The sequence below is a fragment of the Stomoxys calcitrans genome, chromosome 3 (assembly GCF_963082655.1).
Source record: "Stomoxys calcitrans chromosome 3, idStoCalc2.1, whole genome shotgun sequence".
NCBI lineage: Eukaryota > Metazoa > Arthropoda > Insecta > Diptera > Muscidae > Stomoxys > Stomoxys calcitrans.
The window spans coordinates 51,782,273-51,795,132 of record NC_081554.1 but is presented as its reverse complement, the minus strand read 5'-3'; positions in this window follow the sequence as shown (position 1 = coordinate 51,795,132).

Here is a 12,860-nt window from a genome sequence, read left to right as displayed (position 1 = left end):
CCTGATATAGCTGCCATATAAACCGATATGGAATCTTGACTTCTTGAGCCTCTAAACGGCGCGAGTATTATTCGATTTGGCTGAAATTTTGTACAACGGCTTCTCCCATGACTATTAACATACGTGTCGAATATGGCATGAATCGGTTTATAGCCTAATACAGCTCCCCTACAAACCGATCTCCTTATTTTACTTCTTCTGCCCCTTTCCAATATTCAAAATTCTTTTACCCTTTGTTTGCCCAAAAAGAGATACCGTGCATAGAACTCGACAAATGCGATCCATGGTGGAGGGTACATAAGATTCTGCCGGCCGAACTTAGTTGTTTTTACTAATTTTGTCGATTTTCTCCCACTGTGCGTCGTAAAAAAGCGGAAGTTTATTGGGCGCCTGGAATACAATAAGATTATCAGAGCGGCACAACGACGCCATGTCCAAACTGAGATGTTAGTAGATGTCAGTGAGAACAGAGACAACGAAGGACATTTTGAGACCGGCTAACTGGTGCCCCATCTGGCCACTATTTTCGCAACATACCTAAGGCTTACATATACTCTGAAATGCTTGCAGGAGGCAAGAGTGGTATTTATACCCAAGCCCGGCAAGGTAATTTTTGCAACACCAAAAGCCTGCAGCCTTACTTCCTTCCTACTCAAAACCATGGAAAGTATTGTAAATACCATGATAAATAGTGGGACATCCATCAAACTGCCCAAATACAAACAGCATTCCATGTCATGGGAAGAAACCTTGGATGCCAAGACGTACATATTGGCGGTATGCAGTGACATCTAGGGGGCTTTTAACAATCTGCGGACCGACAACCCGACTCAAATCTTAGACTAGTGCGGGGTAGACAGGGTCCTTAAAGACTGGATAAATGATATGGCAAGAGACAAATGGATAAATTATTGGTTCCATGACGTAAATATAGGGGAGAAAATAGCACAGGGCACACCAAAGGGGGGCATTTTATCGCCAATCCCATGGGTGATCACCATCGCAGATGATGTTACAACACTACTGGGGGGCAAGGATTCGAATCGGCCTGGAGATGACACACGACTGGGCTAGACCCTGGAGTCTTAATTTAACCCAGATAAGTCTGAAGTCTGCCTGTCTACGTGGAAGACAAAGGTGGGCCAATTTAACGTACTACGTTCCCTCAATGCAACGATTTCGATATGTGAAAAGGTTAAATACTTAGGAGTGATCTTGGACAGCAAACTTAAATGGTAGTGTCATGTTCAGGAGCGTACCGAGAAGTCTCACATATGTTGTTGTTGTTGTAGGTGGGGATTTTCGCCAATCTCCTATCAGTGAGCAAGCTCTTTCCGATCCAAATAACTGATCGTTGCTGGAACATAGTGGCCATTGGTTATTTAAAGGCGCCAATAACTCACCTTATCGTATCGATCATCATAGGCACTTAATACGTATGTAAGAGCCCATGCCGCCTCTCACTAAGACTCTCCACTCGATACCGCTGATTGTCTGTGACTGACATTGCTATGAAGCATTCCACTATCCACAACCTGTGGATAAGCCCGGTAGCTCGCAGCTAAGCGAGCTCTCTCGTGACGGCTATGGGCACCACACAGATCGGACCTCTAAATCCCAGCCTGTGTGATTCTCGCAGCTATCCCGTGCCGGGAGGCACATTGATGCTCAGCGTTATGTTGATGGGTGTTAGGTTCAAAGTGGGGCCTGAGTCCGGGGATAGTCCATTCGCTCTACATGAGCGTGATAAGACCAATACTTACTTACGCCTAAGTAGTTTGGTAAACTGGGATGGAGAAAGAGTAAAACATAAGGACAATACAACAAGTTCAGGGAACATATTGTCTTGGCATAGGTGAAGCCATGAAGACTACGCCCACTAGGGCACTGGAGACTATTATGGATATTCGACCCATAAACATACATATTAAGTGTGAATCAGCCACTGCTGCTATAAGGCTTAAGGCGATGGAAGAATGGATTGAGGATGGGAGCAGCTCATGCCATCGCGGTGTAATCGAGGTGACGATAGGAAACCTGGAAGGAATGGACTGAAGCCTCTTACCTTCCTTCCAGGTTTCCTATCGTCGGCTACCTGAGACGACGTTTGAAGTGCCATCGACACACCCTTGGACTGATAAAACTCTGGTATTGCCATCTGGAAGTTAATGCTACACAGATCGATAAAAGCTAAATTACAGAGTGGTCGCGAGGGTCTACAGTTAGAACCCAGGTAATGAGATTTGATTTAGACTGCCTGACCACAATACGGTCCAGCAGGCGGAGATCCGTGCGATCAGGGAACGCGTGACGAAGTGTAGTGTTAACGCGAAGACGTTGTGTGTGAACATTTTTACGTACATGAAACTGGCCATCAGGGCAACAACAGCCCAGACGGTAAGGTCACGAAGTCTTAGAGTGTTAGAGTGCGATTAACGCCTTCTCTGAGGATAGCACGATCCGCTTCCTTTGGGTGCCGAGCCATAGCGGAAAAAGTGGGAATTAGAGAGCAGACGATTTGGCTGTGAAGGCCAAAAGACTGCTGTCGATAAACTTGGTTCAACCGAAATCTTTTGGGTTGAGGCAATCCGAGTTAAGGGCGAACACTGTGCAACATCGAAACGATAGGTTGGACGAGGATAATTATATGGGATGATCTGGATAGTGAGAAGACGAGGCTGTTAGTAAAATAAAATAAGGAGGTCAGTATAGCCTTTGGTATCCTAACGGGGCACATGGGACTACGAGCCCATTTATGCAAAACAGGTGTGGTAAGTGATCGCATGTGTAGGGTATTGTAATGGCGGAAATCGTCATATTCATTTTCGGTCACACCATTGAAATATTCTTTTAGTTTGTTTTAAGGAATTCATTGTTATGTACCGTTAGGCAACAATAACAAAACAACGACGCACAGTGGGATGGGAAAAAATAAGTCTGCCATTTTGGGACGGATGGAGATATCTTCATGAAATTTTTCATGCTTATAGCTGAGGTGTTATCCAGTTTATACGCAAAGTGGGATGAAAAAAAATTGGAAATAAGTCTGTCATATTGCAACAGATAGATTTTTACATGGTTATAGCTGAGGTGTTATCCAGTGTATATGGCAGACTTATTTCCAATTTTTTCCATCCCACTGTGCGACGGCATATCTCTACCATTGCTGGAGATGTTGTTGCTGTAACTCCAATCAGCAATAGTTTTCGTGACGTCTATACAACACGTGGCTGGTGATGAGTATTAAAGGAAGACAGTCAGTGCGTAGAAACGAAACAGTGAACATCGGACAACGATGAGTACGAATATTCTGATAAAATCGTAGCTTATTCTTGTAGGAGTACTTACCAGGTCTCCGGGCTATCCTGTAGAATCCTGGTAAAATCCTTACCGTAGTTTTCCTCCTCGTCCTTGCTTGAGTAGTTACTGAGGTCTCTTGCCGTAGTTTTCCATCTCGTCTTTGCTTGAGTAGTTACTGAGGTCTCTTGCCGTAGTTTTCCTCCTAGTCCACGCCAGAGTACTTATTAAGATCTCGCGTTGTGGCATCCAACCCTAATTCCCATAGAAACTCCCACCCTTTCCGAGTCCTTACCAAAGTCTCTTTCTCCGACATCCCCGAGAGTGCAACTGTGAATCCACCGAGTACCCCCGTGGTTAGAGTACTTACCAAGGTCTCTATCATCAATCTCAGGACACCACTGGAAGACCGGTCTACGCACATGTCAAGGAAGCCTGGACCAATATCTCAATTTTTGAAGGCTGTAGATTGATTACAACAGATGGACGGACAGACACACAGACATCGTTAAATCGTCTTAGAAATTTACGTCGTTCCAAAATATTTCCTTCTCGTCCTTGCTTGAGTACTTGCTAAGGTCTCTTGCCGTAGTTTTCCTCCTAGTCCCCGCGAGAGTACTTATAAAGATCTCGCGTTGTGGCATCCAACCCTAATTCCCACAGAAACCCGCTCCCTTATCGAGTCCTTACTAGAGTACTTACCAAGGTCTTTTTCTCCGACATCGCCGGGTGTATAACTGTGAATCCACCGAGAGAGGCATCCCCGTGGTGAGAGTACTTACAAAGGTCTCTATCACCAATCTCATGACACCACAGGAAGACCAAACTGTGAATATCGGACAACCATAAGTACGAATATTCTAATGAAATGGTATCTTATCCTTGCTGGAGTACTTACCACGGTCTTCTGGCTATACTGTAGAATCCTGGTAAAATTCTTACCGTTGTTTTCCTCCTCGTCTTTGCTTGAGTACTTACTGAGGTCTCTTGGCGTAAATTTTCTCCTCGTCCTTGTTTCAGTACTTACTAAGGTCTCTTGCCGTAGTTTTTCTCCTAGTCCTTGCTTGTGTACTTACTAATGTCTCTTGCCGTAGTTTTCCTCTTAATCCCCGCGAAAGTACTTATTAAGATCTCGCGTTGGGGCATCCAACCCTAATTCCCCCAGAAACCCGCTCCCTTTCCGAGTCCTTACTAGAGAACTTACCAAGGTCTTTTTCTCCGGCATCCCCACGAGTACAACTGCTAATCCATCGAGAGAGGCACCCCCGAGGTTAGAGTACTTACCAAGGTCTCTATCACCAATCTCAGCACACCCTCGGAAGACCCGTCTACCCACATGTCACGGAAGTCTGGATCAACGCCTTACAAATAAGGAGAGAGGCACCCCCGAGAGAGCCACCCCCGAGAGAGGCATCCCCGAGGTAAGAGTACTTACCAAGGTCTCTATCACCAATCTCAGCACACCCTCGGAAACCCGTCTACCCACATGTCACGGAAGTCTGGATCAACGCCTTACAGATGTACGCTTTTCTCTCCTCAAATAAGGAGCCTTAAGTCATCTCATACTAATTTAGAACCAGCCCTCTCTCTCTCTTTCTCTTTCTGTCTCAAAATCAATTAATTTCTGTGACGAATCCTAAGGGAAACCTGTCGTTACGGTATGTGGGGAAGATGATGAGACGTTGGACCATTTCCAATGCCATGGCCCAGCTTTCGCTGTCAAAAGACAGCGGTACTTAGGTGGGGACACAATACCAGACATGAATCAACTTCGGGGCGTTGTATGGAAAACAAATAAAAGTTTATACTCTTTAGTACCGAAGGCCATCGTAGCCCAGAGGTTAGCATGTCCGCCTGTGACGTTGAACGCCTGGGTTTGAATCCTGGCGAGACCATTAGAAAATATTTTCAGTGGTAGTTATCCCCTCCTAATGCTGGGAACATTTGTGAGATACTATGCCATGTAAAACTTCTCTCCAAAGAGGTGTCGCACTGCGGCACGCCGTTCGGACTTGGCTATAAAAAGGAAGCCCCTTATCATTGAGCTTAAAACTTGAATCGGACTGCACTGCAGTTTGCCCCTGTTCCTTAGTGGAATGTTCATGGGCAAAATTTGTTACTTTATAGTATTTACATCGCAGAACAAGCCGATTGCTGACTTAGCTGTATGCCCATAGTAGCATAGAGCGGATTAACATCCGCACTCTCTTTTCAACGTAACCTAGCCTAGTGAATTTTTCAAGCTTAATATAAAATTTAATGTTGGCTTAATGGTTGCACGCAAAAATTTTAAACTATCACTCTCCTCTTATGGTGTAATACATTTATGCAAAAAGCTTAAAGTTTTTATCACCCTATCTATTCATACATTGTATACATAAGGGTAGGGCGATTCGTATGGAAGTAAAGAAATTTTGATGGGCCCTTTGCCTTTCTTATAGTTGGGATTGTAGTGAGGAAAAAAGCGTGCAGATTTTGACTTGCAATTCTTTCTCAGACTTTTGCCACATTTTTATACTCACCACCATAAGAAGGGGACTATACTAATTTAGTCATTCCGTTTGTAACATCTCGAAATATTGATCTGGGACCCCATAAAGTATGTATAGTCTGGATCGTCTCGATATTCTGATTCGATCTAGCCATGTCCGTCCGTCCGTCTGTCGAAATCGCGATTGTGGTCGAAAGCGTAAAGCTAGCCTCTTGAAATTTTGCACAGATACTTAATATCGATGTAGGTCGTTGGGGATTGCAAATAAGCCATACGGTTCAGATTTAGATATAGCTCCTGTATAAACCGATCTCCCGATTTGACTTCGTGAGCCCCTGGAAGCCTCAATTTCCATCCGATTTGGCTGAAATTTTGAACATTATGTTCTATTATGACTTCCAACAAATGTGTCAAGTACGGTCCGAATCGGTCTATAACCTGATATAGCTTCCATATAAGCCCATCTCCCGATTTGACGTCTTGAGCCCCTGGAAGCCGCAATTTTTGTTCGATTTGGCTGAAATTTTGCACATGAAGTTTCGTTTTGACTTCCAACAACTGTGCCAAGTACCGTTTAAATCGGTCGAGAACCTCCCATATAAACCGATCTCCCGATTTGACATCTTCAGTTCCTGGTAGCCGAAATTTTTGTCCGATTCGGCTAAAATTTTGAACATTGTGTTCTATTATGACTTCCAACAACTGTGCCAAGTACGTTCCGAATCGGTCTATAACCTGATATAGCTCCCATATAAACCGATCTCCCGATTTGACTTCTTAAGCCCCTTGAAGCCTCAATTTTCATCCGATTGGGCTGAAATTTTGCACATGAAGTTCTTTTGAGACTTCCAACAACTGCACCAAGTACGGTCCAAATCGGTCTATAACCCAATACAGCTCCCATATTTTTTAGCAAAATTCATGGGGGTGGGTTCCCAAAATTCGGCCCGGCCGAACTTGGCACGCTTTTACTTGTTTTTAGTTATTTTAGGATTTAGCAGCCAAACCATTGAGATTTTCGATCCAATGCTAAGATAAAAAGTGTAGCCAAGACAATAGTTAAGGGCTCTTTAGTACATCTCAAAAGCATTGGAATACTCCTTCAGGCAGTTTTGTCCTTGCGAAGGTGCAAATTTTTCGTGAAAATGTTGATAAATTTCCTTTTTTCGTAGGATAGGGGGTATATTCATTTAGTCATACCGTTTGCAACACATCGAAATATCAATTTCCGACCCTACAAAGTGTATATATTTCGAATCGTTGTAAAATTCTAAGACGATTTAACGATGTCCGTGTGTCTGTCCGTCTGCCCGCCTGTCCGTCTGTTGTAATCACTCTAGATCCTTCAGAAATTGAGATAATGAGCTGAAATTTGGCACAGATACGTCTTTTTGATGAACGCTGGTTAAGTTCTTGAACGGGCCAAATCGGACCATATTTGGATATAGGTGCTATATAGACCGATTTTTCGATAAAGGGTCTAAAGACCATAAAAGCTTTATTTATTACCCGATTTCGCTGAAATTTTCAGCAGTGGGTTACTTTAAGCCTTTCGACATCTGACCTAAATATGGACTAGATCGATCCATATTTATATATAGCTGCCATATAGACCGATCTCCCGATAAAGGACCAAAGCTCATAGAAGCTTTATTTGTTACCCGATTTCGTTGAAATTTAAAACAGTGGGTTATTTTAAACCTCCCGACATCTTACCTAAATATGATTCAGATCGGACTATATTTAGATATAGCTGCCATATAGACCGATCTCCCCATAGAGGGTCTAAAGACCATAAAAGCTTTATTTATTACCCGATTTCGCTGCAATTTTCAACAGTGGGTTATTTTAAACCTCCCGATATCTGACCTAAATATGGTTCAGGTCGGACTATATATAGATATAGCTGCCATATAGACCGATCTCCCGATAGAGGGTCTAATGCCCATAAAAACTTTATTGTTCGTCCGATTTTGCTGAAATTTGAAACAGTGGGTTATTTTAAACCTCCCAAGATCTGACCTAAATATGGTTCAGATCGGACTATATTTAGATATAGCTACCATATAGGCCGATCTCAAGATAAAGGATCTAAAGACCATAAAAGATTTATTTATTACCCGATTTCACTGAAATTTTCAATAGTGGGTTACTTTAAGCCTTCCGACATCTGACCTAAATATGGATTAGATCGGTCCATATTTAGATATAGCTGCCACATAGACCGATCTGCCGATAAAGGGTCTAAAGACCATAAAAGCTTTATTTATTACCCGAAATTGATCGTTGAAATTTAAAACAGTGAGTTATTTTAAACCTCCCGACATCTGACCTAAATATGGTTCAGATCGGACTATATTTAGATATAGCTGCCATATAGACCGATCTCCCCATAGAGGGTCTAAAGACCATAAAAGCTTTATTTATTACCCGATTTCGCTGCAATTTTCAACAGTGGGTTATTTTAAACCTTCCGACATCTGGCCTAAAGATGGTTCAGATCGGACTATATATAGATATAGCTGCCATATAGACCGATCTCCCGATAGAGGGTCTAATGCCCATAAAAACTTTATTGATCGTCCGATTTTGCTGAAATTTGAAACAGTGGGTTATTTTAAACCTCCCAAGATCTGACCTAAATATGGTTCAGATCGGACTATATTTAGATATAGCTACCATATAGGCCGATCTCAAGATAAAGGATCTAAAGACCATAAAAGATTTATTTATTACCCGATTTCACTGAAATTTTCAATAGTGGGTTACTTTAAGCCTTCCGACATCTGACCTAAATATGGATTAGATCGGTCCATATTTAGATATAGCTGCCATATAGACCGATCTGCCGATAAAGGGTCTAAAGACCATAAAAGCTTTATTTATTACCCGAAATTGATCGTTGAAATTTTCAACAGTGGGTTATTTTAAACCTTCCGACATCTGACCTAAAGATGGTTCAGATCGGACTATATTTAGATATAGCTGCCATATAGACCGATCTCCTGATAGAGGGTCTAATGCCCATAAAAAGTTTATTTTTCGTCCGATTTTGCTGAAATTTTAATCATTGTGTAGTTTAAGGCTTCCCGACAACTGACGTAAATATGGTTCAGATCGGACTATATTTAGATATAGCTACTATATAGACCGATCTCCCGATAAAGGGTCTAAAGACCATAAAAAATTTATTTATTACCCGATTTCGCTGAAATTTAAAACAGTGGGTTATTTTAAACCTCCCGACATCTGACCTAAATATGGACTAGATCGATTCATATTTAGATATAGCTGCCATATAGACCGATCTCCCGATAAAGGGTTTAATGCCCATAAATGATTTATTTTTCATACGATTTCGCTGAAATTTGGAACAGTGGGTACCTTTAAGCCTCCTAACATACAACCCAAATACGGTTTAGATCGGACTAAACTTAGATATAGCCGCCATATAGACCAATTTACCGATAAGGGGACTCGACATCTCGACAAAGCTGCCAAAAACACCAATATTTTGTTCGACAAAATTGAATAGGGACTTTTATATTGGGTTGCCCAAAAAGTAATTGCGGATTTTTTAAAAGAAAGTAAATGCATTTTTAATAAAACTTAGAATGAACTTTAATCAAATATACTTTTTTTACACTTTTTTTCTAAAGCAAGCTAAAAGTATCAGCTGATAACTGACAGAAGAAAGAATGCAATTACAGAGTCACAAGCTGTGAAAAAATTTGTCAACGCCAACTTTATGAAAAATCCGCAATTACTTTTTGGGCAACCCAATATATTAGACCACTCCGTGTCCGTGCCGAATTTGGGTGCTTAAGTTATCCAATTGTCACCGATGGTGACGAAAAATGGTTTACATGTATACCCGAGGTGGTGGGAAAGTTCGGCCCGGCCAAACTTTATGCCTTTTTACTTGTTAAATTGTTCATACTAGTTTATCAATATTTTTACGAAAAATATACACCCTAACAAGGCCAAAACTGCTTGAAGGTGTGTTCTAATGTTTTTGCGATGCACCAGAGAGTTTTTAGTTATTGTATTTCACCGTAGATGTATGCTTTAGTGGACTCAGACTCAGAAACGCGAAGTGCCCCTTAAGATGCCCCACCCTAGTATACCTGTTTATATTTCCCTTCACACAGAGTAATCTAGCATCTATTCAGTCTTGAATGATAGCTTTTTAGTGATTCCGTCATATCACGGCATGATAGTCTCTTTTCAAATTCAAACAGATTGGATCTATTCATGCAGGAGTTTTGTGAAAAACATGACACCGTTTTCCCCAGCCATCTTCATATAATTGGAGCCTATTCATTTCCCTTGACGCTGATTGAAGCGTATTTTGTAACGTTTGTAACTCAGCAATTGAGTTTCAAACCATCAGCCGTTTTGAGTTTTGTGCTGCAGGTGGCAAATAGAGTGAAAGAAACGCGTTGCTATGCATACATCTCACATATAATTGCATTTATTAATTTTATTTTTTTTTTTTTGTTTTTGTATTAATTTTGGGTTGTTTGGCTTTATTTTGCAGCATGCGCCTCACTCGATTTCAAAGCTGAAGCACCTTGCTCAGACATTTTTGATGCGCTTGAAAATAATTTTTTTTCGTTTTATTTTGCACATGCCAATAGCTTGAATGGTTTATGGCATAGCCATCAAAAAGATACGATTCGCTTTGACGAGTCCTTCGGTACAGTTGAGGTAGGCACATACTCAATATGTTATGTTTATATCTCAACAAGGCAATTTCGGTGTGGCGGGGGAAAATATTTCCAATATTATTTGCATTTCCCTTAAATGAAAGTGTTATATTTATTTTTCCATCGAAATACAGAAAACACATTTGGATTTCAAAATTAAATTTACTAAGAAATGCCTTTCAAAAGCAAAATGTTAATTTGTGTACAAACTACAGGTCGCAATTTTCATCCGATCGCCTTCAAATTTGGTGTGGGCATGTTTTTCGGCCTAGCGACGAAGCCTATTGAAATTGGAAAAAATCGGTTCAGATTTTGATATGGCTCCCATATATATGTTAGTCCGATTTGCAGTCAAAAAAAAGGTCATTTGTTAACCGATTATCTCGAAGTTTGTCAGGAAGGATTTTCTAATGACTCTCGATATTACTGGTGAATTTTTCTGGTGAAAACGGTTCAGATTTAGATAAAGCTCTCATGTATATATATCGCCCGATTTTCACTCCTAGAGCTACTACAAGCGCATTTATTGCCCAATCTTCCCAAAATTTTGTACAACGCTTTCCTCGACGACTTCCACAATGTCTATAAAGTTTGCTCGAAATCGGTTCAGATTTAGACATAGCTCTCATAAATATATTCTCTTCCGATTTGCAGTAATATAGCAATCAATTGGTCATTTGTTAATCGATTTTCTCGAAATATGGCAGGAAGGATTTTCTCTTGCTTCTCGACATTAGATGTAGCTGTCATATATGTATTGGGTTGCCCAAAAAGTAATTGCGGATTTTTCATATAGTCGGCGTTGACAAATCTTTTCACAGCTTGTGACTCTGTAATTGCATTCTTTCTTCTGTCAGTTATCAGCTGATACTTTTAGCTTGCTTTAGAAAAAAAGTGTAAAAAAAGTATATTTGAATAAAGTTCATTCTAAGTTTTATTAAAAATGCATTTACTTTCTTTTAAAAAATCCGCAATTACTTTTTGGGCAACCCAATAGGTAGTGGATATTATCTTCGAAATTCCGACCAGTATTTAGTTCGGATCATGACCTCCTATCGTCTTCGTTGCAACTCATCATTCGGCAATGTCATCTGTATATCAGACCAAAAAAGTATATTCAGGCACCTGCATCCTCAGTATCCCATTGTTGCTGACATTCCACAAGTCGGGCGCAAGTATACAAACTTGAGCTGTATGCAAAGATACGTGGGTGTCAGAAATCGAAGAAGTTGTCCCCAAGACCAAAACGCTTGAAGAAATTTACTTAGTTCGGCTATGGTACCCTAGATTCGGTCTTCTTCTTAGTTATTGAAAACTTTTGTTCCTTAAGCGTTCTTTTTCTCTTCTCTTTCACATTTTCCTACAACTTGTCGTGCACATAACAATTAAGTTCTTAACAAGCGGATAATTGATGACACCATGTCACAACATGTGAAGCTTTCAATGATATGATGACAATACATGTCTTATCATTCAATGCCGGTCACATAGCCATTTATGTACTTTTTGACACTGGAAATCCTTTCATTATCGTTATTCGTATCAGCATTTTCTCAATAACATGTCACTGAGTCAGTCAATCAGAGGAATGGGGAAAAAAAAGAAGTCAGTTTCCTTATTATTTGGTTTTTGTTGTTGCGTAGCCATCATCACCATCAGTTTCTGCTATAACTTTCATTACCTTTGACTGGGTAACAAGGCATCACCTGACAATAAAATAAACAAAAAAAAATGAGTTTTTTATTGTAGTTTTATTGTTTGTCGGTTTTGTTGCCCATCACCCGCAGGTGGGGGTCCTCACTTCATGGTTTTGTTGGTTCCCCCTTGCCATAGCCCCAGTCTTATTTGATGGCATTTCTGTGGACTGATGAACTGCCTCCAACAACTCGACTATTGTTGTGGCCGTACTGACTGCCATGTCAATTGTCACACAATGTCATTGTTATCGCTCGGTTGATATTGGAATTGGAATTTTTGCACAATCGGTAAGAACCGTGCGACACTGAACGCAATCACCACCTAACCATCCATTCAGTGCACATGAAGCATTACGTAATGGAGAACAGGATACAATTTCAATGATTTCGTTACCCAAAGCCATTTCAATCGCTTCAAAGGGAGAAACAAGTAAAAGTGTGCTAAGTTCGGACGGGCCGAAACCTATATACCCTCCACCATGGATCACACTTCCAAGTTCTTTGCCGGGTATCTCTTTAAAGGCAAATAAAGGATAATGGGAAATATCAGGTTATTGGCAGATGAAAACTATATTTAGCACGTAGGTTGAAGGTCATTTTAGAAATCGTTGTGCGAAGTTTTACCTCAGAAATTAAAATTTTGAGATCGGTTTATATGGGAGCTAT